The sequence below is a fragment of the Melospiza melodia genome, chromosome 27 (assembly GCF_035770615.1).
Source record: "Melospiza melodia melodia isolate bMelMel2 chromosome 27, bMelMel2.pri, whole genome shotgun sequence".
Taxonomy (NCBI): Eukaryota; Metazoa; Chordata; class Aves; order Passeriformes; family Passerellidae; genus Melospiza; species Melospiza melodia.
This window is the reverse complement of record NC_086220.1, coordinates 4,865,406-4,891,781: the sequence shown is the minus strand read 5'-3', so window position 1 is coordinate 4,891,781 and position 26,376 is coordinate 4,865,406. Positions and strand designations below refer to the sequence as shown.

The 26,376-nt window shown below is 49.0% G+C and overlaps 1 protein-coding gene across 3 annotated transcripts in view; it reads right to left on the bottom strand.

Moving 5' to 3' along the window:
- Nucleotides 1-24,823, bottom strand: part of HIVEP3 (HIVEP zinc finger 3) — a 370,775-nt gene extending 345,952 nt beyond the window's left edge. For 2 of the 3 annotated variants that reach the window (XM_063177546.1, XM_063177547.1), the window contains exon 1: nucleotides 23,504-24,009. The gene's annotated coding sequence lies outside the window, so the exon portion shown is untranslated. Of the gene's footprint in view, nucleotides 1-23,503; nucleotides 24,010-24,757 lie in introns of those variants that run through there. The other variant, XM_063177548.1, reaches the window with a different exon arrangement.
- Nucleotides 24,824-26,376: the final 1,553 nt, after the last annotated feature.

Below are 26,376 nucleotides of genomic sequence, written 5' to 3'. Positions count from 1 at the left end.
AGCCAGACAGGGTATGGATAAAGGATCCCCAAATAGGGTATGGATAAGGATATCCAGATAGGATCAGGATATCTAGATAGAAAAAAAGATATCCAGACAGGACAAGGATATCCAGACTGGGTATAGGTAAGGATATCCAGATAGGGTATGGATATTCGGATAGGATAAGGATATCCAGACAGGATATAGATAAGTATATCCAGATAGGATAATGATATCTAGATAGGATAAGGATATCAATATAGGATAATGATATCTAGATAGGATAAGGATATCAATATAGGATAAGGATACCCAGTTAGGATATGGATAATGATATCCATATAGGATAAGGATATCTAGATAAAATAAAGATATCCAGGCAGGACAAGGATATCCAGATAAGGTATGGTTAAGGATGTCCATATAGGATAAGGATATTTAGCTAGGATAAGGATATTTAGCTAGGATAAGGATATCCAGACAGGATAAGGATATCCAGATAGGGTATGGATAAGGATATCCAGACAAGGGAAGGACATCCAGACAGGCACAGACAGAAAGGAGCTGGTCCCACATGTGGAGGGGTAAATGCTCAGCCCCAAAACGAGACCCACACACCCTCAGCAGGGCTGAGCCTCCCAGTTCCCAGGAAAACACGGATTGCAAACAGCTCCGGCCTCTGCTCCCCCAGTGCCAGCTCAGGGGTTATCCCAAAATAAAGGAGCAGGATTTGTGCACCCAGCCAGGCTGTGAAAGGAGCTGCTGATGGATCAGCCAGGCAGGAAAATGGGAATTAGGGCTGCAGGTCCCAGCAATCCTACAGCAATTCCATGGAAACAACTCCTGAGCCTGGCAGGGCCTGAGGGGAATTCTGCTCAGCAAGGGGAGGCACATCCCAAAGTGCTGGGAGCCAGGGAAAACACCTGGTGTGACAGGAGAGCCTGGGACACCACACCTGGGACACACCTGGTGTGACAGGAGAGCCTGGGACACCACAGCTGGGACACACCTGGTGTGACAGGAGAGCCTGGGACACCACAGCTGGGACACACCTGGTGTGACAGGAGAGCCTGGGACACCACAGCTGGGACACACCTGGTGTGACAGGAGAGCCTGGGACAGCCACAGCTGGGACAGACACAACTGGTGTGACAGGAGAGCCTGGGACAGCCACAGCTGGGACAGACACAACTGGTGTGACAGGAGAGCCTGGGACAGCCACAGCTGGGAAACACCTGGGACACACCTGGGGCAGAGCCACACCTGGGACAGACCAGGTGTGACAGGAGAGCCTGGGACAGAGCCACAGCTGCGACAGCCACACCTGGGACAGACACACCTGTGACAACCACACCTGGGACACACCTGGTGTGATAGGAGAGCCTGGGACAGCCACAGCTGGGACAGCCACACCTGGAAAACACCTGATATTAAAGGAGAGCCTGGGACAGCCATGCCTGGGACACACCTGGGACAGCCACACCTGAGCCAGGGCAGGGCCTCCAGCCAGGGAGGGGAGGAAAACCAAACCCCCAAACCCCCAAGCACCCCCTGGCACAGCCCCTCCTCAGCACCGGTGGGCACCTCTGGATTTGCCCCAAATTTCCACCTCATATTTCTATCCTATCTTTTTATCCCATGTTTTTATCCTAGATTTTTATCCCGTATTTCTATTCCATTTTTTATCCTGTGTTTTTATCCCCTGGGTTGGTTTTTGCCCTGGCAGAGCGGGCACAGTCCCAGCCACACCAAACCCCAAAGGCTCCATGCACAGCAGCCGCTTTTGTCTTGCAAATCACAGCTCAGGGCACCAAAAAAATCAAAATATGAATTTTTTTCAAGAGGAAATTTAACAAAAGCCTTCGGGGAAGAGTTTTGGGGAGGCCTTGCCCAGGAGAGCAGCTCGGTGCAATTTGGAGGGCGGAGCAAGAAATTAAATTTTTAAAAAATAACATTGAAATTATAAAAATAACCCATAGATTATAGTAATATAAATATAAATAATATAAATATGACTACCAATATAAAGATGTATACAAATATGTATATTAATATCTATATGTGTAGGAATATAAATATAAAAAATAAAATAAATTTTGAATAATATACTTATAAAATGTAAATGTAAATTATAAATATAAATATAAATATAAATATAAATATAAATATAAATATAAATATAAATATAAATATAAATATAAATATAAATCCCCACCTGGTCTGAACACACCTTTCAGCCACAATCACTTCTTCACCACCCCATGGGAATCTCCATGTTACTCCCTCTTAATAACCAATATTTCTAAAAACTTTTTGGGTGTTCCAGCAAGAAATTCAACATTTTTGTGCTTTCCTTTCTTCTTGACTTCCACTTTGTGGATAAAAAATGTCTTTTTTATTCTTTGTATAAATAAACAAATATATCTACACATGATTCTGCTCATCACTTCATGAGAAAAATGAGAAAAAAAATGGGATAAGATGCAGAAAAATGCTTGCAGACATTAAATAATCTAAAGAAAAGGCTTTTTTTTTTTTACTATTTAATTTTTTTAAGTGCTGTTCTCCACTAGCAAACGCTGTCCCAAAAGGAAAGGCCGGGAGCTGGGTGTGGTACCAGGAATCCTGCAGAATTTTCAGGAATAAGCAGCAATATTTGGTGTTACAGGACATGGGAGGATGGCCCAGCAGGGATGGAAAAGCAATGGGAGGTTACGAGAAAGACGCCCAGAAAATAAAAGTTTTAAAAGGAACATTTTTAATAAAAATGCACAGTTTAAAAGTTTTAAAAGGAGCACTTTTAATAAAAATCCACGTTAAAAGCATATTTATGAGCATGGATGAAAAATCTTTTGGTCAGAATTTGAGGTTTTCAGGGAACTGAGCTATTTTTTATTTTTACTGTTCTCTAGGAAATGTCCTGACCAAACCCACGGGATTTTATTTCTGTTCCCCTTTTCCATCCTTCCTCACAATCCTGCTTTTTGTTTCCTTGTGACCCTTTCCTGTTTTGTTTCATTTTGTTCTTATTTTTTCCCTTTTTACGCATTCTGCCTCCTTGTTCCCGTTTTGTTTTATGGAGGAACTTTCCTGGGAGCTCTGCTGCAGCATCAGCGCTTTTCCATGAAAACTTTGGAGCAGAGCAGGAGGAGGAGGAGGAGGAGGAGGAGGAGGAGGAGGGAGGGATGGATCCTCCTGGGATTGGTGTTCCCAGATCCTCCAGCATCTCCCTGGGACAGCCCAGGTGTGTCCTGGAGCAGCTCCACAGGTTTGGACATGGAGGAGAAGGAGTTTGGGGTGATGATGCCTCAGGTTTTAAATTTTCTATTTTCAGGTTCTGTGCTGCTTTAGTGTGTAGGTCTGGGATTTATACTATGGGATGGTGAGCTCTGTGCACAGAGCAGGGACAAAAAACAATTCCTGCTCCAGCTGGGGACCAAGGACAAATGATCCAAATCTCAGCCCCAAGTGCACAAACACCGCGGGCTGGAGAGAGAGAAACAAGAAGGATGGGACTTGAATACCTAAAGCTGTGTCACTAAAATTAATCCACAAACACCAGAGGTTTGTGTCCAAAAAGGAGACAGAGGAGTCCTGGAACTTGATTCCAACAAAGGAAGAGGTCATGGGGCATCCCCTGGGGTCTCTCCAATTTTTGGAGGGCACAGCCTCCTTTTTATCTCAATTTCCTGGCTGCATTTCCCTTCTCTCTTTCCCCATTTCTGAGGTACTTGAGAGGTTCAGACTTCCCAGAACACCTGATCCCAAAGATTCCCCTCTAATGTATAACCCTCTTTTTTTATGTTTAATTCTTGTGGAATTTAGGAGTTTTCCCCATTGTTTCTTTCATCTTTCAATGTCCAATTTCATTTCTACAACCAACCTACAGTTTATTTGTAAAAGTGAGTATCTTTTTCCATTCATCAATCAGTGGAATCCTTCCCATTGGTTCTTTTATATCAGTGGTGGTTTTATCTACCAGCAGACCCACAGCTGGTTTGAGAAGACAAATCTGCCATTCCTCTCAGCTGGAATGGGACAATGACCTCCAAGATGCAAATGGAGCAGAACTGATCAAAGTGAGAGACCCCGTGCCCGGTCGTGCATTTTGGGACCACTTTGGTTCATTTTGGGACCATTTTGGGACCTTTTTGGTTCACCTTGGGTGCAGCCCTGGCTGGGCTCTTGTGCTGCCCAAGGTGGATCCATGGAGGAGATCCTTTCAATAAATCCCTGCTTTATTCTTTAGCTCAGTCTGGTCTCTGTTCTTCCCAGGCATCAGTGATCCTGGGGATGTTCTGCCTTCCCACTTCCCTGCCCCACATCCCAAAGACCCTTCCCAGCTTTCCAGGCAGTCTGAAGGTGCCCTGAAGCTGCTGAGCTCCCACGGAAAGGAGGCTCTGGAGTTTTACTCCGAGCTGAGATCAATCCCTCATTAATCCCTCCCAAATCCACACCAAACTCTTGGCTGCCAGAGCCCTGCGTGTTTTCCAACCCATCCCAGCCCAACTTAAACCCTAAAGGATTTCAGGGAGCTGCAAAGCTCCTTCCCCACCCTGCAGCACCCGCATGGGGCTGGAGCACCCCACCCACCACAGGCAGCTCCTGAACGGAGCAGATCCTGGAATATTCTGGAAGGGACTCACTGGGATGATGTGGCATTCACATTCTCTGAAAAATCCCCTCACCCAGGATTTTTCTCCTGGGAAGCTGAGAAGCCTCAGAGAAAAGGAAAACAATTCTGATCTCATTTGCTTCTCCTGTGTTGTGCTCATGTGGAATGTGTTTGGAGATTGTTTGCCCACAGGTGATTGTCCCATTGGATTCTGCTGGGAGTTGTTTTCACTCTTTGGCCAAGCAGGGCCAAGCTGTGTCAGGGCTCTGCAGAGAGTCAGAAGCTTTCATTATTATCTTTTTATTTATCTTCATTATTATATTTTTATCTTTTTCATTATTATCTTTCATTATTGTCTTTTACTTATTCTTCATTATTATCTTTTACTTATTCTGTAAGTATCCTTTCTGTATCCTTTAGTATAGTTTAGTATGGTATTATTTAATAAAATATAGTATCATAAAATAATAAATTAGCCTTCTGAGAACATGGAGTCAATTCATCATTCATCACCCAAATCCAACAGGGTCACCAAGCTCAGCTCTGCAGTTCAGTCCCAGGGAGGTGCAAACTGAAGGATGCCAGCACTGGGAGCAGGAAAACATCCAGGAAGGGGATGAAAATCAGCCAGACCTGAGAGAATTCAGAGCTTGGCAGGCTGAAGGAAAGCAATTCCCTCCAAAGGAGCGCTCACCTCTGGTGTTATGGATAACAAATTCATTTATCAGGGGATGAAAGTGCAGGAGCCCAGAACTCATTAAGGGCTGCACTGTGAATAATCCAAGTGAGTGATCCAGCCTGGGAATCTGAAAATGAAACTGGAAATTTCCCCTCCATTTATCAACCTCCCTTGCAAGTTCAAATGGTTAAAATCCTAAAATTCTGTTTCCCTGGGATGTTGGAGATCCATGTCTGTTAAATGGGTACATAGCAGAGATGGGAAGGAGCTGTTGCCAATGCTGGAGATCCCAGCTCTGCTCCAGGTCTGCCCTTCCCACAAGAGCTGCCACATTTTCCCATCCATCCATGGGTGTCCAACCATCCTCAGCATTGTGGGCAGCAGGGAAAGGGGGATTCTGCCCCTCTGCCCCACTCAGGTGATTCCCCACCTGCAGATCTCAGAATTCCAACATCAGCAGCACCTGGAGCTGCTGGAGAGAGCCCAGAGGAGCCCCCGGAGCTGCTGCAGGGCTGGAGCCGCTCTGGAGCCAGGCTGGGAGAGCTGGGGGTGCTGCCCTGGAGAGGAGAAGGCTCCAGGCAGAGCTCAGAGCCCTTGCAGGGCCTGAAGGGGCTCCAGGAGAGCTGCAGAGGGACTGGGGACAAGGATGGAGGGACAGGAGGCAGGGAATGGCTGCCAGTGCCAGAGGGCAGGGCTGGATGGGATCTTGGCAATTGGGAATTGTTCCCTGGCAGGGTGGGCAGGGGCTGGGCTGGAATTGCCAGAGCAGCTGTGGCTGCCCCTGGAGCCCTGGCAGTGCCCAAGGCCAGGCTGGGCATTGGGGCTGGCAGCACCTGGCACAGTGGCAGGTGTCCCTGGGCTGCAATCAGCTGCCATTGAAGATCCCTTCCCACCCAAACCACTCTGGCATTCACATTCCTCAATCAAGGATGGAAACCAGCACCAAAACCCATTGCAGCAAATGGAGAAAGGAAAGGAAAGAATGATTTCCTGGCTGGTTCCAGGTGCCCCCAGTGCCATTTGCCACAGGGGGTTTGTAGCCTGGCAAGGCCTGGTTAGAGAGGTTTGGGCTGTGCCAGGGTGCCCAGAGCAGCTGTGGCTGCCCCTGGCAGTGCCCAAGGCCAGGTTTGGAGCCCCGTGGGATGTCTCACTGGGACAGTGGGAGGTGTCCCAAGGCAGGGATGGAATGGGATGACCTTTAAAGCCTCTGCAATCCCAATCCTTTTTGTATTTCCATGATTTACCCCTCCCATTCACCTGGGTCTCTCTCAGCGCAGGAACAAAGCAGAGACCTTCAGCTCAGTTCTGGATTTTAGGCACCACCTCAAACCCCTCCTGCTCCAGCATCAATTCCCTTTCCCAGGGTGTTCCCAATAAACACAAATCCCACAGCACCAAAACCAGGAGCGGGACTGGAGGAAAATCCCAGCCCAGGCTGGTTCTGTGTCCCAGGAGCTGCAGTTTGAGTGAGCGGGAGTGGGAATTTCCCTGGGGATAATCCCATCCCAGAGTCCAGCAGGAATTCCCAGGGGTACAAATCTCATCCCAGAATCCAAATCCCATCTCAGATTCCAGCAGGAATTCACAAGGTACAAATCCCATCCCAGAGTCCAGCAGGAATTCCCCTGGGGTACAAGTCCCATGCCAGAATCCAAATCCCACCCCAGATTCCACCAGGAATTCTCCATGGTACAAATCCCATTCCAGGATCCATCAGGAATTCTCCACGGTACAAATCCCATTCCAGGATCCATCAGGAATTCTCCATGGTACAAATCCCATTACAGAGTCCAAATCCCATCCCAGAATCCAGCAGGAATTCCCAGGGGTACAAATGCCATCCCACATTCCAGCAGCAGGGAAGTGCCTGGGCTCCTTTTCCCAGCTGAGGAATTCCAAGTGGAAATTTTCCCTGATGGTTTTTCCTTTCAGCTTTGGGGGGGGGGGGGGGGTTATCTCCTGGATAAAATATTCCAGGGGCTGCTGCTCCATCTGCTCCCAGGAATTGCCTCTGTGGGAACAACTCAGCTCTCTAGGTGAGTGAAACTGCTCTGATTTAATTCAGGAATAAACCAAACTCTTCAAACCTCTGAGCCTGAATTAATCCTGATTTTCTATCTTCATAAAATGTCAGGATCAGATCCCACAGGACACGGGGAGGATGTGGAGTGAGGAGCAGGCAGAAATCTCCTCAGTCTGGACTCCTTCCCCCATTTATTCCCATTTTTAATGAGGTTTAATTAAGGCACTGCATTGAAGGTGGGATTTTCAAAGCTCTCAAAGTGATTTAGGAGAATCCAGACTGCACAGGGCAGCCCCAGGTGCTGCAAATCCTCACCTGGTGCAACAAAACCCAACTTTTCCTGCAAATCCACTGCAGATTTATCCCAAATAACCCAAAGATCCAGGAATGACTGATTAACCTGAGCTGAGCACAAGGGCAGGGTTAAGGTCACAAATTCAGATTTTCCTGACATGTTTGCAGTCAAACTGCCAAACAAACATCCAGAATGTAAAAAGAAACCCCAAAATTCCCAGAATTTCTGTCTCCCAGCCAGGAGTGGCTGGGCAGAGTCACCCAGTGGTGACACCAAAATCACCCAAATCGAATAATCAACCAAATCTGGCCAAATTCCCCCCTAAAGCTGCAGATCTGTTTAAGGTATTTAAGATAATCTAAGCCTCTCTATTGGCACAAGCTGTTTAAAATGATCTCAGGCTTTAGCTGAGTTTAAGCTGCTTATGCAGCTTTAAGGGTTTTAAAAGGGTTTAGCCTGGGAAAAACCCATTTCCCAAAAAGCAGAGTGGGGTTGTTGGGTGAGAGCTTGGCTCTGCCATTTCGTGGGGTTTGGAATGGGGAAAAACATGCAGGAATCAAATATTTGATTTAAATCAGAGTTAGTCAGGATCAAGGTACAAATACTGAGCTTAGAGAGGATTTGGGCTGGCCTAAGTGGAGAGGGGTGGCAGAACAGAGGCAAAACACCAAGAGCTCATTGAAAAAATAAAGAAATGCCATTAAAAATTACTCAAAAACTTAACCCAACAATTCCACCTTGTTAAGGAAAAAAAGAAAAAAAGGTAAAATTCCAGTACATAAACCCAAGAAATTCCAAATAAGTCCCATCCCAGGTTCCAGCAGGAATTCCCAGGGGTACAAATCCCATCCAAAAGTCCAGCAGGAATCCCCAGGGGTGAAAATCTCATCCAAGATTCTGGCAGGAATTCCCTGGAGTACAAATTCCATCCCAGACTCCAACAGGAATTCCCTGGAGTACAAATTCCATCCCAATCTCCAACAGGAATTCCCCTGTGGATAAATCCCATCCCAGATTCAGCAGGAATTCCCAGGGGTACAAATCCCATCCCAAAGTCCAGCAGGAATTCCCAGGGGTACAAATCCCATCCAAGATTCTGGCAGGAATTCCCAGGGGTATACATTCCATCCAAAAGTCCAACAGGAATTCCCAGGGGTACAAATCCCATCCCAGAGTCCAGCAGGAATTCCCAGGGGTACAAATCCCCAAAGAAATTCTGCTTTCCTCTCCCCCTCCCCAGTTTTTTCTCCCCAAAACACAGCATCACTTCTCGTGCATTTTTTTAAAGATTCCAGCCCTAAGTGGGGATCTGAAATCCAAGGTGGTGCTCGAAAAGCTCAAACCAGACCCCCCAAATGACACAGGCAGTGCCTGGAACAAAACCTCTCTATTCCAGGGGGTCTTGGAACAGAAATGAATTCCAGGATGGAACTCTCCCCTCTCAGGTGAATTTTTGCCAGGACCTTGCACAAATTCCCTGCTGCTTCCAACTTCCCACCCTGCTGAGCTGCAGAGTTCACAGACCCGAGGGAATTTTGGTTTTTTTGAAACCTTCCTGGCAGTTCCAAACACTCCTCACTACCCCAGGGCACATTTTCCCAGGATTTCTCTCCTCTGGGTCCTGCTGCAGCCCCGGGGGACACAGAAAGGGGCATCTGGAATGTCAGATGTGCCACTGGAAAGGACATTTGGAGTGCCCACCCCTGCAGGTGTCCAGGGAGCACCTGGATGTTGCTGTGGGCTGGTGGCAAGGTAGGGATTGATGGTCCTGGGGGCTTTTCCAACCTCAGTGATCCCAAAATTCCCTCCCAGGGAGCTGCTGGGGCTAAACCTGCTCCAGAGCTTGGGCCCAGCCCGAAGTGTGATCCCAACCCTCTTGTGGGATGAGGACAAAGCTGGGCCTGGGGTCCCAAGGCAGGGCAGAGTCAGAGCCCTGGGGAGCCTGAATTCCATCCTGAAACCCTGGGAAATCAGTGAAACACTCCTGGCTGTGGGTGCGCCTTTTGTCAGCAGTGCCCATATCACATTTCATTCCTTTTAGCTCTTAGAGCACTGAAATTCTCGGTTTCCCTGGGAAGGGACAGTCTCATCCCTCCCTCCCTGAATTTCCGTCCCAAAATACTGATTTTCCCAGGAAAATCAGGGAAACTGAGGGTTCCTGGCTCAGAGTTCACCTTTTATCAACACATTTCTTTCCCTTCAGTCCTTGTAGCACCACAATTTCCAGTTTTCCTGGGAAGGGACAGTCCCATCCCTCCCTCCCTAAAATGCCACCGCAAACCACTGGGAAATCAGGAAAACACTCCTGGCTGAGGGTTCAAGTTTACCCAACACATTCAATTCCCTTTAGCACTTGGAGCACTGAAATTCCCAGTTTCTCTGGGAAAGGACGATCCTATCCCTCCCTCCCTATTTCCATTCCTTTCTCCCTGAATTTTCTTCCTGCTCTCCCTGAATTCCCACCCCAAAACACTGGGAAATCAGGGAAATGCTCCTGACTGAGGGCAACACCTATTCCCAACACATTTAATTCCCTTTAGCCCTTGGAACACTGAAATTCCCAGTTTCCCTGGGAAGGGACAGTCCCAATCCCTCCCTCCTTGAACTTCCATCCCTTCCTTCTTGAATTCGCAGCCCAAAACACTGGGAAATCAGGGAAACCTCCTGCCTGAGGTTCACCTTTTATTGACAGTGGTTACACCAAATTTCATTCCTTTGAGCTCCTCAGAACACTGACATTTCCAGCTTTCCTGGGGAGGGAATGATCCCATGCCTCCCTCCCTAAAATTCCATCCCTCCCTTCCTGAATCTTCTTCCCAAAACACTGGAAAATCCGGAAAGCACTCCTGGCTGAGGATTCACCTTTCCCCAACACATTTAATTCTCTTTAGCCCTTGGAGCACTGAAATTCCCAGCTTTCCTGGGGAGGGGAGTCTCATCCCTCCCTCCCTAAAATTCCATTCCTTTTCCCCTGAATTTTCACCCCTCCCTCCCTGAATTCTCATCTCATAACACTGAAAAATCAGGGAAACGCTCCTGGATGAAGGCAACACCTTTTCCCGACTCATTTAATGCCCTTCATCCCTTAAAGCATCCTAATTTCCAGTTTCCCTGGGTTGGGGATGGTCCCATCCCTCCCTCCCTAATTCCATTCCTTTCTCCCTAATTCCATTCCTTTCTCCCTGAATTTCCACCCCTCCCTCCCTGAATTCCCATCCCAAAACCATGGAAAATCAGGGAAACGCTTCTGACTGAGAGCAACACCTTTCCCCAACACATTTAATCCCCTTTAGCCATCGGAGCACTGAAATTCCCAGTTTTCCCGGGGTGGGGACCGTCCCATCCCTCCCTCCCTCCCACCCTGCAGCAAACGGATGCAAACTGGGACAAAGAACCTTTTTTCCCCCCTTTTTTTTTTGGGCTCTCAGCGCAGCCGAGCCCCGCTCTGCTCTCATTTACACAAAGATAAAGGCAGCGCATCTGGCCGTGTGGCAGAAGTCTTTAATTACACGCCGGAGCTTATCTTAAATATCTATTTATTGCCACGAGATTGCAGCTTCGCCCATCAACAGCCCGCAGACAAAGGGAGGTTGTGATTGCACATTCAACCTCCAGCTCTTATTCCCACTCCGGAATGCTTCACTTTGCAACTTTCTGGGATATTCGCATCCTCTCCCCCCCTCCTCCACCTTTGCTCCCCACTGCCGAGTCGGTTTTAGGGTTTTTCAGCCGAGAAAGTTGGTCCATAATGAAGATTTTGATGGGCTTTTAGGCTAAAATGCAGGTTTGAGCTGGGGGTGAGCTCCTGCAGACAGCTCAGGGCCCTGAGCAGCTTTTCCAGCGGCAAAATCTAAATGGATTGGGGGAAAAATTAATAAATATGGACAGAAATAGCAACAGGAGGAACAGGAACCTGGTATGGCAGGGAGCTGGGAAATCACCCTTGGAATTCTCAGTTTTGTTCAGAAAAGGCTACTCAGGGATGGGTTCAGGCCTTAAATGCACCCAAAACCCAAAATAAAGGTGGGATAATGATGGACAGGGGCTAATTGCAGCTTCTTTGTGTTCTACCTGATTTTGATATTATCCTAAGATTTGGAAAATCTTCCCAAGGGATAAAATCCCACCAGGAGCAGCACTGGGAAGTGCTTGGCCCAGGAGCTGATGGGCCCAGGATGGCCCAGGCTCCCAAAATCCCTGCATCCCAAAATCCCTGCATCCCAAAATTCCCTGCATCCCAAAATTCCTGCAGCCCAAATTTCTTGAATCCCAAAATTCCTGTATTCCAAAATTTCTTTATCTCAAAATTCCTGCTGCCCAAAATTCCTGTACCTCAAAATTCACATGGCAAAAGGAATTTCAGCCCTGACTCCCATTCCTGGAGGTTTTGTGAAGTTTTATCCCAATTTGCTGCATTCCTGCACCCTGGAGGGGCTGAATTCCAGCTGGATTCAATATTTTGGGAATTCAGGCACTTCCTGGCAGCTCCTCAGGTGAGTTTTCCAGGACTCCTTTGAGTTCTGGGGTTATTCCCATTATCCAAAGGCCTGTTGTTGATATTCTCCATCCTTGGGATGATGGAATTGGGGCATGGAATTACAAGAGGAGGGAAAGGAGCTGTTCCTGCAGCCTCCCATGGCACTGGACCCCACAGAACTGGCATTTGCAGCTCTAGGCTTGCACAAACCCCACAGAAACCTCACAGAAATGGCATTTCCTACTTTGGTCCCACACAAGTGTCTTTTGCAGCCCCAGTGCCATACAAATCCCACAGAAACCCCACAGAAACCCCACAGAAACCCACCACAAGTGGCATTTCCTGTTCTAGTCCCACATAAATCCCATACAAATGGCATTTGTTACTCTGATCCCGCATAAACCCTACACAAACCCCACAGAAATAGCATTTGCAGCTCTGGGGTCACACAAATCCACAGAAGCCCCACACAAACCCCACACAAGTGGCATTTCCTGCTCTAGACCCACACAAACCCTACGTAACCCCATACAAGTGGCATTTTGGGCCTTGGTACCACACAAACCCCACAGAAATGGCATTTCTTGTTCTGGTCCCACACAAACCCCACACAAACCTACTCAAACCCCACAGAACTGCCATTTGCAGCTCTGGTACCACACAAACCCCACACAAACCCCACAGAAATGGCATTTTCAGCACTGGGGTCACACAAACCCAGCACAAACCCCACAGAAATGGCATTTCTTGTTCTGGTCCCACACAAACCCCACACAAACCCCACACAAACCTACTCAAACCCCACAGAGCTGGCATTTGCAGCTCTGGTACCACACAAACCCCACACAAACCCCACACAAACCCCACAGAAATGGCATTTTCAGCACTGGGGTCACACAAACCCAACACAAACCCCACACAAATGGCATTTCTTGTTCTGATCCCACACAAATCCACACAAATCCCTCACAAATGGCATTTCTTGTTCTGGTCCCCACAAACCCCACACAAACTCACATAAACCCACTCAAACCTCACAAAACCCCCACAAAAATGGCATTTCCTGCCAGGGAGGATCAGCCCAGGGACATTTTTGCCTCACAGGCAAATCCAAAACAAACCCCAAGGTTCCTTCTCCTCCTGCCCGAAAGACAGAAACCCTGGGGAATTGTGTCCCTGGATTCCCTTCAGGGATGGGGGAACAAAACCAATTCCCCTTCTGCAATTTAAGAACAAAACTTCCAACAGGATTTTTGCCTCCAGCTCCTCCTGACCCCCCAAAGCCAAATTAAATCCCACTAATGATGGATCCAGCTTAATTAGGAGTGAAATAATTTCATTTTTGCCCCAGCTGAGAAGAACTTTTTGCTCCCACCATCAACCTAAACAAGTTCTACACCCAAAAAATCCCTTTTTTTTTTTTTTTGGCTAAAACAGCAATATCTTTATAATTACCTGATTTATTTGTTAAAATCTGCAGTTCTTGCTCTCCTGACCCCCCATGCCCCTCCTCTAACCCATAAATATTTCCCTTCCTTCCCCTTCCAGCTACCAGATTTTTGTTATCCCCTGCACAGAATTCCTCTCCAATTAATGAATCCAAGTTATAATCAATCAAATTCAACCATGTGGGTTTGGGAAAATTGCTGCTGCACAGAATTCCTTCCTTACCCCAAATTCCCTGCAGCAAGGAGGTTTTTGGGTTTTTTTTTTCAAGAAAAATCTGACCAAACTGCTTTGGAACCCTTCAAAACAAAACAAGTTGTTTGTCTCGGCAATTTGCACTCTCCCATGAAATTCCCTCTGATGCCAGAAGTACGGGAAACAAAAAAAAATTCAAAATATGAGCCCAAGCTACCAAGTCTGGGGTGAAATGAATATCCCTGCAAATGCAGGGACTCTGAAAAGCAACACAAAGACAGGTAAAGGACAGAGAGATGAGGATAAACTTATTTTTATGGAATTAAAACACAAAGGGGAGTTGGCTGGGGAGGACTGGAAATGCTGGAATGTTTGGGGGATGGATGGGGGTTACAGGGATGGGGATGGTACAGCTGAGCCCTTCCCAAGAACCTGCTCTTCTGCACATAAAATTCCACCTAAAATCCAATTCTGGCTATTTCAAACCTCCTGGACCTTCTGTTTGGGTTGGACTCGATGGTCTTGAAGGTCTCTTCCAACCTGGTCATTCTGTAAGTTCTGTGGGTTTTCCAATCCATCCACCAGGAACAAGTCCATGCAGGATCACCCAAGGGGTTATAAAATCTGTTTTTAGCTTTCAAGCAGCCAAAAAAGCAGAAGAAAAGTTGTGTTCGGATCTAAGGTGCTCTCCAAGGCCCCTGAGCTCATCACTGACATCACCAGGAGCTTTTCTCATCCCTCCCTTACTCATTGCTCCGTTCTGGGCTTGCTGATCCCATCCCTGCTTACATCAGGATTTGCTCATTGCTGGTTTGGGGTTCCTGCAGCCTCCAAATCCTCAAATCCCATCCCTGGGGCAGCAGCAGCCCTGGAGCCTCCCCAGGGAGGCAGGAGGTGATCCAGCCATCCAGGGCAGCTCCTCCCCTGGATTTTATTGTCCCAGCTCCTTCCCAAGGTCCCACAAGGAGAGAAGATTGTGCAGCACTGAATTCTGGGCTCCTCCAGGGGTGGAAAATGCACTGGAAGGGCTGGAATCCCATAAGATCCTTCTGTAGGGTCCTCCTGTGGGGTCCTCCTGTGGCAGGAGATGATCCAGCCATCCATGGGCATCTCCTGCACCAAATTTTATTGCCCCAGCTCCTTCCCAAGGTTGCACAGAGAAGCCAGGGAGGGACAGGTTCTGCAGTACTGAAATCTGGGTTGCTCCAGGGGTGGAAAATCCTCTGGAAGGGCTGGAACCCCATGAGACCTTCCTGTGGGATCCTTCTGTGGGATCTTCCTGTGGCAGGAGATGGTCCAGCCGTCCACGGACATCTCCACCACCAGATTTTATTGTCCCAGCTCCTTCAAAGTCCATCAGGAGCAGCCAGGGAGAGACAGATTGTGCAGCACTGAAATCTGGGCTGCTCTAGGTGTAGAAAATCTACAGGAAAGGCTGGAAAGTCCCATGGGATTCTCCTGTGGGATACTCCTGTGGCAGGAGATGATCCAGCCATCCATGGGCAGCTCCTCCCCTGGATTTTATTGTCCTAGCTCCTTCCCAAGGTCCCACAGGGAGAGAAGATTGTGCAGCACTGAAATCTGGGCTCCTCCAGGGGTGGAAAATGCACTGGAAGGGCTGGACTCCCATGGGATCTGCCTGTGGCAGGACATGATCCAGCCATCCATGGGCATCTCCTCCACCAGATTTTATTGTCCCAAATCCTTCAAAGTCCCTCAGGAGCAGCCAGGGAGGACAAATTGAGCAGCACTGAAATCTGGGCTCCTCCAGGGGTGGAAAATCCACTGGAAGGGCTGGAAAGTCCCACAGGATCCTCCTGTGGGATCCTCCTGTGGGATCCTCCTATGCCAAAAAATGATTCGTGAGCATATCCTCCCTTGGATTTTATTGTCCCAGCTCCTTCCCAAGTTGCTATCTGTGAGAAATAGATTTTGCAGCACTGAAATCTGGGCTGCTCCAGGATTAGAAGACCCACAGGAAGGGCTGGAATCCCATGGGATCCTCCTGTGGGATCCTCCTGTGGCAGGAGACGATCCAGCCATCCATGGGTATCTCTTCCCCTGGATTTTATTGTCCCAGCTCCTTCCCAAGGTCCCCCAGAGACACCAGAGAGGGACAGATTGTGCAGAACTGAAATCTGGGCTCCACCAGGACTGGGAATTCCACTGCAATCCCACGGGACCCTCCTGTGGGATCCTCCTGTCCCAGCTGCAGGGAGTGGGGGTCAGGGCCTCGTGGGACACTGAGCACGTCCAGGCTGGGAGCAGCTCCTGGGGACCATCCCAGCAGCAGTTCCCAGGGCTCCCTGGGGATTCCAGCAGCACCCCAGAGCCCAGACTGCCCCAGCCTGGTTACATGATCCATTATCCCGTTCCAGGTGTGACATTCCCCCTGAAACAGCCCCAATCCCCCTGAGCACCCACAGCCCTGTGGCTTCTCAAACCCCCTTTGGCTCCACAGTAAATCTGCTTCCCCTACAGCGTTTTCCAGAGCCTGCCCAGCAAATAATGATTTAAAATAAAAAAAAAAAAATCCCAAAACCTCAGCCAGAGCTGCTGTCTGCAGTTGGGGCTTAGAGTCAGAACTTATTATTTGTATTTTCAATCTGCCAGGGACTCCCACTGAGAGCTCGGCCAGGAGGCTCCCCCTCCTCCCTCCTCCCTGTTTCCCACACAGGAGGGAAAGTAAAGATGCAGAAAGGTTAAAAAGGAACAAAAAAGGCCACGCTGGTCCCCCCCATCACAGCAGCAAGAGCAAATCCCTGACTTAAGGAGCCGCAACGTTTCCATTCTTGGCATGAAAAGTTTCAGAGCTTTATAAAGAACTAAAGAGAGAGATGTGGTGTGTGGATCCTGGGAGCCCTGCTGCAGGAAGGGCAGGAATGTGGTGAAAATGAGTAAATATGGGTCAGGAATAGGGGTAGAAATGGGTAAAAATGGGTCAGGAATATGGGTAAAATGGGTAAATATGGGCCAGGAATATGGGTAAATATGAGCCAGGAATATGGGTAAATATGGGTAAATATGGGTCAGGAATATGGGTAAATATGTGTAAATATGGGTCAGGAATATGGGTAATATGGGCCACGGGTATGGGTAAAAATGGGTAAATATGGGTCAGAAATAGGGGTAAAAAAGGGTGAATATGGATCAAGAGTATGGGTAAATATGGGTCAGGAATATGGGTAAATATGGGTCAGAAATATGGGTAAATATGGGTCAGGAATATGGGTAAAATGGGTAAATATGGATCAAGGGTATGGGTAAAAATGGGTTCAAAATATGGGTCAAGAATATGGAGAAATATGGGTCAAGAATAGGGGGAAATATGGGTCAAGTCTATGGGTAAATAAGGGTCCAAAACATGGCTAAATATGGGTAGCAAGCACCAGCCCTTTAAGTTATTTTGGAAAACCCTCTTCAGGTATCACCACACACCTTTAAACATGGAAATAAATTAGGAGCTGGGCCCACCATTCCCATGCTATCCCATGTTATTCCCATTTTAGCTCGCATTATTCCCGAGCTATCCCAGAATATTTGTGTGCTGCCCCATGTCATTTTCATGCTGTCCCACAGTATTTCCATCCTATCCCACATTATTCCCGTGCTATCCCACATTATTCCCATCCTATTCCACATTAATCCCATGTTACCCATGTTATTCCCATCCTCTCCCACATTATTCTTGTGCTATGCCACATTATTCCCGTGCCATCCCATATCATTCCCATGTTATCCTATAATATTCCCATGCTATCCAAGCTATCCATCTGCATGAAGTTAGCCAGCAGCAGAGATTGAGCAGACATTGAGAAAAAAGCTGTTTTTAGCCCCAAAGTGATGCAGATTGGTTTGTGCTCCCAGCAGCACGGGCAGACAGATCCCCCGCTGCTGGCCCTATGAGAAATGTGGGGTTTAGGGGAGTTCCTGTTCTCCTGCTCATCCCTCCCTCACCAGCTCCACATCCTGAGCGCAGAGAAAATCCTGGGAATTTTATCCAGGTGGAAATGCAGGATTAGAGTGCACCTGAGGAGGAGGAGGAGGAGGGGGAGGAAGAGGAGAGGCTGCTCAGCACTCTGACCCTGGCTTCTCCAGGGCTCCATAAACCCTTTGGCCCATCAGCTGCTCTCTGAATTCCCAGGAAATCTCCCCATTCCCATGGAACTGCCATTCCCAGGAACAGCCAAGCAATGCTGGAGAGACCTTTGGAGGCCTGGCTTGGAGTGCGGGGTGTGTTTACAGGAGTTTTATGACTCTTTCAAGGAAAATAATGACCAGAATCCCTTCCAGTGCCAGATGAGCTGGGCTGCAGTGCCTGGGACAAAACCAGTTTTATTTCTCTTTCTCAGTGGGGGGTGGAATTATAAAAGTCACAGGGATGCAGGGCACAAATTCCCTGGTCCTCTGGTGTCACAGAGACCTCAGAGCAGCTCCTGGCAGGGCTCAGGTGCCACCAACTGCGAGAAGCACCTGGGACAAAACCAGCTTCATTTCCCTTTCTCAGGAGGGATGAAATCATAAAAATCATAAAGATGCAGGGCCACAAATTCCCACTGGTCCTCAGGTGTCACAGAGACCTCAGAGCAACTTCTGGCACGGCTCAGGTGCCACCACCTCTACTGAGAACTCTGGGACAAAACCAGCTTCTCAAAGGGGGTGAAATCATAAAAATCATAAAGATGCAGGGCCACCAAGTCACACTCAGGTGTCACAGAAGCCTCAGAGATGCTCCTGGCAGGGCTCAGGTGCCACCAGCTGTGCTGAGGGCTCTGGGACAAACCCCACTGTGTCCTGCCCAATGGCTGGACCAGATTTGGGTTGTGCATGAAGACGTTCATGGCCCCAGAGGCAGCAGAGAAACCCAAACTCAACATAGGAGATGCTTTAATAAGGAAAAATACCAACTTCCATGGGGGAGATGCCACCTTCCATAGGTGAGATGCCAACTTCCACGGGGGAAACACCAACATCCATAGGGAAAACACCAACACCCATAGGGGAAATACGAATGTCCATAGGGAAAACACCAATGTCCATAGGGGAAATACCAAATTCCATAGGGGAAATACCAATATCCATAGGGGAAATACCAATGTCCATAGGGGAAACACCAATGTCCATAGGGAAAACACCACCTTCCATAGGGGAAATACCAAATTCCATAGGGAAAACACCAATGTCCATAGGAAAACACCAATTCCATAGGGGAAATACCAATATCCATGGGGGAAATACCAATGTCCATAGGGAAAACACCAATGTCCATAGGGAAAACACCACCTTCCATAGGGGAAATACCAAATTCCATAGGGAAAACACCAATGTCCATAGGAAAACACCAAATTCCATAGGGGAAATACCAATATCCATGGGGGAAATACCAATGTCCATAGGGAAAACACCAATGTCCATAGGGAAAACACCACCTTCCATAGGGGAAATACCAAATTCCATAGGGAAAACACCAATGTCCATAGGAAAACACCAAATTCCATAGGGAAATACCAATATCCATAGGGGAAACACCAATGTCCATAGGGAAAACACCAATGTCCATAGGGGAAATACCAATGTCCATAGGGGAAATGCCACCTTCCATAAGGAAAACATCTCCATAGGGCAAATATCACCTTCCATAGGAGAAATACCACCTTCCATAGGAGAAGCACCAAGGTCCACAGGAGAAATGACACCTTCTATTGGGTAAATGCCACCTTCCATAAGGAAAATATCTCTATAGGAAAAACGCCACCTTCCATAGGAAAAACACCAACTTCCTTAGGGGAAATGCCACCTTCCATAGGGGAAATGCAAACTTCTGTAGGGAAAATACCACCCTCCAAAGGGGAAATACCAATGTCCATAGGGGAAATGCCAATGTCCATAGGGAAATACCAACTCCCATAGAGAAAGCACCAACTTCCATAGGGAAATGCCAACTAACATAGGGGAAACGCCTTCCATAGGTGAAATACCAACATCCATAGGGGAAACGCCACCTTCCATAGGGAAATACCAACTCCCATAGAGAAAGCACCAACTTCCTTAGGGGAAATACCAACATCCATAGGGGAAATACTAACTTCTGTAGGGAAAATACCACCTTCCATAGGGAAAGCACCACCTTTCATAGGGAAAGCACCAAAGTCCATAGGGGAAATATCTCCATAGGGAAATACCAACTCCCATGGAGAAAACACCAACCTCCACAGGGGAAATGCCAACTTCCATAAACGAAATGCCAACTTCCATAGGGGAAATACCAACATCCATAGGGGAAATACAAACTTCTGTAGGGAAAACACCACCTTCCATAGGGGAAATACCAATGTCCATAGGGGAAATACAAACTTCCATAGGTGAAATGCCACCTTCCCTAAGGAAAACATCTCCATAGGGAAAACGCCCCCTTCCATAGGGAAAATACCAATGTCCATAGGGGAAATACCAATGTCCATAGGGGAAATACCAATGTCCATAGAGAAAGCACCAACTTCCATAGGGAAATGCCAACTAACATAGGGGAAACACCTTCCATAGGTGAAATACCAACATCCATAGGGGAAACGCCACCTTCCATAGGGGAAATACCAACATCTATAGGGGAAATACAAGCTTCTGTAGGGAAAATACCACCCTCCAAAGGGGAAATACCAATGTCCATAGGGGGAAATACCAATGTCCATAGGGGAAATGCCAACTCCCATAGAGAAAGCACCAACTTCCATAGGGAAATGCCAACTAACATAGGGGAAACGCCTTCCATAGGTGAAATACCAACATCCATAGGGGAAACGGCACCTTCCATAGGGGAAATACCAATGTCCATAGGGGAAACACCACCTTCCATAGGGAAATACCAACTCCATAGAGAAAGCACCAACTTCCATAGGGGAAACACCAACTTACATAGGGGAAATACCAATATCCAAAGGGGAAATATCAATGTCCATAGGGAAAACACCACCTTCCACAGGGGAAATACAAACTTCCATAGGTGAAATGCCACCTTCCATAGGGAAAGCACCACCTTTCATAGGGAAAGCAGCAAAGTCCATAGGGGAAATATGTCCATAGGGAAATACCAACTCCCATAGAGAAAACGCCAACTTCCATAGGGGAAACACTAACTTACATAAGCGAAATGCCAACTTCCATAGGGGAAATACCAACATCCATAGGGGAAATACAAACTTCTGTAGGGAAAATATTACCCTCCAAAGGGGAAATACCAATGTCCATAGGGGAAATACAAACTTCCATAGGTGAAATGCCACCTTCCCTAAGGGAAAACATCTCCATAGGGAAAACACCCCCTTCCATAGGGAAAATACCAATGTCCATAGGGGAAATACCAATGTCCATAGGGGAAATACCAATGTCCATAGGGGAAATACCAACTTCCATAGGGAAATGCCAACTAACATAGGGGAAACACCTTCCATAGGTGAAATACCAACACCCATAGGGGAAACGCCACCTTGCATAGGGGAAATACCAACATCTATAGGGGAAATACAAGCTTCTGTAGGGAAAATACCACCCTTCAAAGGGGAAATACCAATGTCCATAAGGGAAATACCAACTTCCATAGGGGAAATACCAACTCCCATAGAGAAAGCACCAACTTCCATAGGGAAATGCCGACTAACATAGGGGAAACACCTTCCATAGGTGAAATACCAACATCCATAGGGGAAATGCCACCTTCCATAGAGGAAACATCAACTCCCATAGAGAAAACGCCAACTTCCATAGGGGAAACACCAACTTACATAGGGGAAATACCAATATCCATAGGGGAAATATCAATGTCCATAGGGAAAACACCACCTTCCATAGGGGAAATACAAACTTCCATAGGTGAAATGCCACCTTCCATAGGGAAAACATCTCCATAGGGAAAACACCACCTTCCATAGGAAGAACACCTCCCCCTCAGGCACCACTCACTCGGGCTTTCTTCCCATCCCAAAGGTTTCCCTGAGCACAGCGAGTGCTGGGCGTGGGGACGAGCAGCCCACAGCACTGCCGGGACAGATCCGAGCACTCCAGCTGAGCCACAGGGGGAGGGAATTAAGCCAGACCCCCCCATGCTCTGGTACAGCTTTGCAACCACCAAAAGAAAAATATTTAAAAAGAAGCATTGGGCAAATTCCGTTACTGGCACGGCGAGAAGTGAATCCTGCAGGAGCAGCAGCTGCCTCGGCACATGGAACACGAGGTTTTGGGTAAAATCCATGTTCTTCCATCCCAGAGCCCGAGGCTGGGGCTTTCCAGCAGCCATCAGCACCTGGATTTGTCTCCCAGAGCAGCAGGGCAGGGGACACGGGGTGCTGCTGGCCCTCACCCAGCCCAAACCAGGAGCACAGGAAGATTCCCATCCTGCTGCCTCCAGAGCACATTTTAATCCTATTTTCCTGCACACACACCCCATATCAAATTCTTAATTAAAAATCATCTGCTTTTGGAATGGGGGAGGGACGGACAGACCAGGCTGCACATTGAGTTTTGGGTACTTTTCCTCTGTCAGGTCAGACATTCCCAAGTTCTCTCTGGAGGAAGCTTCAAGGAGCTGTTTATATAAAATAAATATTTTGTTTCACGTGCTGCCCACCCTCAGCTCGCACAACTCATCGGGGGAAACTTTTCTTGCAGATCCCTTCCTGAATGCTCAGGCAAAACCCCTGCAAATATCCTGCGTGCACAGCCAGAACAGAAACATGTAACGCTTAAACACGCCGAAATATAAACACAAACTTCCAGACAAAGGGCTAATCCCTGCCCTCGGAGGCTCCCACAGCCAGAGGAGCTGGATCATCCCAAGGAGGGCTGGATTTGGCCCTTGGAGAGGCCACTGCAGTCCCTGCTGCAAGCCCGGGCTTGGGAACACGGCACAAAACCCGGCCAGAGCCGCGGGCAGGTACCGCAAGGGGCTGCGGATGCCTCCACCTGCCTCCGACAGCGGCAAAAACTCGGGCTCCCCAAAGGACAAACCTCGCAGGCTGATCCCCGAACGCCACAGCCAAATAAAACCGAGCAGGAGGAGGAAAAAACCCCAACAGCAGCGCTTTGTGCGGGGATCACACACCAGCAGCGACCTCGCTGCTGAAACCAGCCTCGGAGTGTGATGAGATTTGTTTAATTTGGGTATTTCTCTCCGCGCTGGAGCATCGCGGAGCAGCCGCAGGGATGGCAGCGGCGCAGGCCCGGCGGGGCCCCGGCAGGACGCGGCTGTGCCCGGAGCAACACGTCCCCAGCCCGTGTGCCCGTGTCCCTCCGCACGCCCCTGCCCGGCTGGCACGTCCCTGTCACACCCCGCGATCGCCTCCCACCGCCCCCAGCGCTGCCTCCCACCAGCCAGCGCCAATTCATCGCCTCCTCCTCCTCCTCCTCCTCCTCCTCCACCTCCTCCTCCTCCCCGCACGGTGGGAGAAAATGAAGTTGCTGTCAAGCGACGATAAATTCATGCGACAGCCAGGGCTAATTAAGCGGCAAAGTAGCTGCGAGCGTGGCGGGGCCGCGGCTCCGGGCTGGGCTCGGTGACAGCGCCGGGCTCGGGGCGCTCGCCCAGCGCCGAGGTGGCCGCGGCCACCCCCGCTGGGGACGCGGGGACGCCGAGCTGGCACCTTTGGGGAGGAAAAAATGGAATCTGGCCGGCCGGCTGGGCACCCGCAACCAGCCAGGGAGGGAGGGAGGGAAGGAAGGAAGGAAGGGCGAGAAAAAATCCCAAAGATCCACGCAGAGAACAACGGCAAAAAAATAGCGACAAAAGCGCCCGTGCCTACCTTTGCCGGGGGCCAGCGGGCAGATCCCGGAGCGCTTGGGGTCGGTGGCTGTTCCCTTCTTTATGAAATGTTCGGCTCAGCCGGTGCTATTTGCATTCTTTCATTAGCACCTGTTTCAAGTAAGGAAGGAGAAAGCTCATTGCGAGATCAGCTTCCTCTCCGAATAAATTATTTAAAAAATAAAATAAAAAAAATAGACTGATGCACGCTGCCAAATAATAATAACGCTAATAAAAATCAAAAAAATACCACATGGATATTAAAGCCCAAAGTAGGCAGTTTAATAATGGGAGGTCTTGCAGGTTGTGAGCATGCTCCAGCCGGAACAAATCCTTCCTCTGTTATTCCTCTGAATAAAAATAAACCACGATCAAGAAACCCAAACGGAAGCTTCCTCCTAGAATCCCTGCTGCTGAAAAATATGTAATAAATTCAGCCCGAAGACGCAGACTCTAATCAGCAGCTGTTTTCTGGATCCAAAGCCAGCCAAAGCCTCTCTTGTCTTTTCCCACTATGAGTCGAGGCCTTTTTGAAAAGGGTTTTAACCTTTTAAAGACACAGCGCACCAATTATCACTTCTGGAGGACTGTCACTCACGGCGCAGGGAAATTAATAAAGCGACAGCGGTGGCACAGCCGGAGCACGGGGAGGTGTGGTTTGCCCTCCCAGGGTTACCTCGGGAATATTATTGTATGATTATTATTTTTAATCGGACCCCCTCCCCTTCGGGGAAATAATAATAATAATAAAGTGCGAACTCGCCAGCCGGCTCCGGGATAAATGCAAAGTCATTATAAAAAGGAGCAGCTGCTGGATGCCATTCCCGGAGTTCTGCCGTGGCTCCTTAGTGAGGTTAAATTTGTTGCGAGTGAATTTTTCGGGATTAACAGCTTCCAGCCCGGCCGGAGCTGGGAGAGGGTTAACGCCAGGCACAGAGCGGCTCTGTCAAGTGCTTCCCATCAAACTGAGGACCAGGCTGCGAAGTTTGAACCGAGCAGCTCTGGCACAGCAGCACCGCGTCCTTCCAGGGCTGGCATATTCCGGGTTTTTACCAAACCCGACCGAACCCCCCCCTAAAAAAAAAGTTCATCCCTCCGCTAAGCAGCGCCGGTGGCCCCGTGTGCGGCACAGCTCTGCGGGGACAGCGCCGAGCCATCGGCTCTGGGGGGGGACAGCACACATCCCCCCAAAGCTGCGCGTCCCCAGGCCCCAGGGCAGCGTCCCCCGGCCGTGGTGGCACCGTGCCCGGCCCACCTGGGTGGCGGTGGCATCCTCCTGCTCAGCGCTCGGGGCCATCCCCGGGGTGCTGCGGCTCCTCCGGCCGCGCTCGCCTCCGGCCGGGCTGTGCGCAGCCCCCGGCATGCGAGCCGCCGGCTCTCCCGCCCTCTCCCCCTCCTCCTCCTCCTGCTGAAAATCATCATATTTCATGTGTGGCTGCTCCAGCCCCGCCAATTGGCTGGGCACGGGCGGGCGGAAATGTCAGCGGCAGCGCAGCATCGCTGCCCGCCCCGAGCCCCCCGGGAGCGCCCGCGGCTGCGAGCCCTGCCGGGGCTACGGGGAGAGGGGATTTGGGTTCTGTGCCGCTCCGGCTGGGCTCCGAGGGATGCAGCTGGCAGCAGCTTGACCTTGAGCAGCGCGGGTTCGTTTTCCTGCACCCGGGGGGATCCCGCGCATCTGGAGCCGCTGCCCGGGCACTGAGCGGTGCCGGGGCTGCTCGGAGGGTGAGCCCCGAGAAACGGAGCGTTCCTGGCTTTTCCACCCATTTTCAAGGCATCTGTTTGCAGCTTGCTCCTTACTTCCAGAGCTTTCTAACAAGATCTGTATCAGTATTTTCTTTATTTTTTTCTATAGATGGGATTTGGAAATAAGGGCTTGCCTGAAGGTCCCCTGGAAGTGTCCAGGCCAGGTTGGACGGGGATTGGAGCATCCTGGGACAGTGGAAGGTGTCCCTGGCCAAGGGATGGACCAGGATGGGGCTTGAAGATCCCTCCCAACCCAAACCAGTGTGGGATTCTGTCATTCCAGCTCAAGTGGGAAGACAGCCCAAAACTTCTCCTCTGATCATTTTCCTTCTCCAAGCACGTGAGGAAAAAGAAAATAAATCCAAAAATCCTTTGGAAATGAAGCAATGGAATGGCAGAATGGAATATTCCTGAGGAAAACCTGCAGGTATCTAGCTGCCCTGCAAACACATGCAAATGGAAGGGGAACACATCCAGGGACAATGGAAAATGTTCTCCTGAGGAACAACGGAGCCACCTCTGCCTGCTGGGCTCTCCAGGAGTGCAAGGAACAGGGGGAGCACAACAGCCAAAAGCCAACTTTTATCTCCTGGCTGATTACACAAGGATAAAAAAAAAAAAAAATTACCTTGTCACAGAAACGAAAGAGGATTTGAGCGCGGCATTTGTGGCACAAATCAGCTTAGGGAACATGAAGTTCTCTGCTGATTGGGGGAAAACTCAGTGGGAAATGGGCAACAGATTGGATGGAGGGCTGGAAGCTCCAAAGCTTCCTTGGGTGGCCCAATGGGAGAGCCCAAAGCTCCTCAGCAGGTGGATCCTCCTGCAAGGGGAGCCTGGTGGCCACCACTGCCACATCCCCAGTGTCCCCCCGGTCCAGGCAGTGCCGTGGCACAGCCGAGCCCATCACCACTGTGTGTCACTGTAGGCATTGAAACCAGAGTGGAGAAATGAGAGAATCGGGCTGCTGAGCAAAAACAACCCCAATGAGCAAAAAAATCACCCCAATGAGCAAAAAACGACCCCACTGGGCAAAACACACCCCAAATAAGCAAAAAAAACAATCCTGCTGACCAAAAAACAACCCCATTGAGCAAAAAACGATCTCACTGAGCAAGAAATAAACCCATT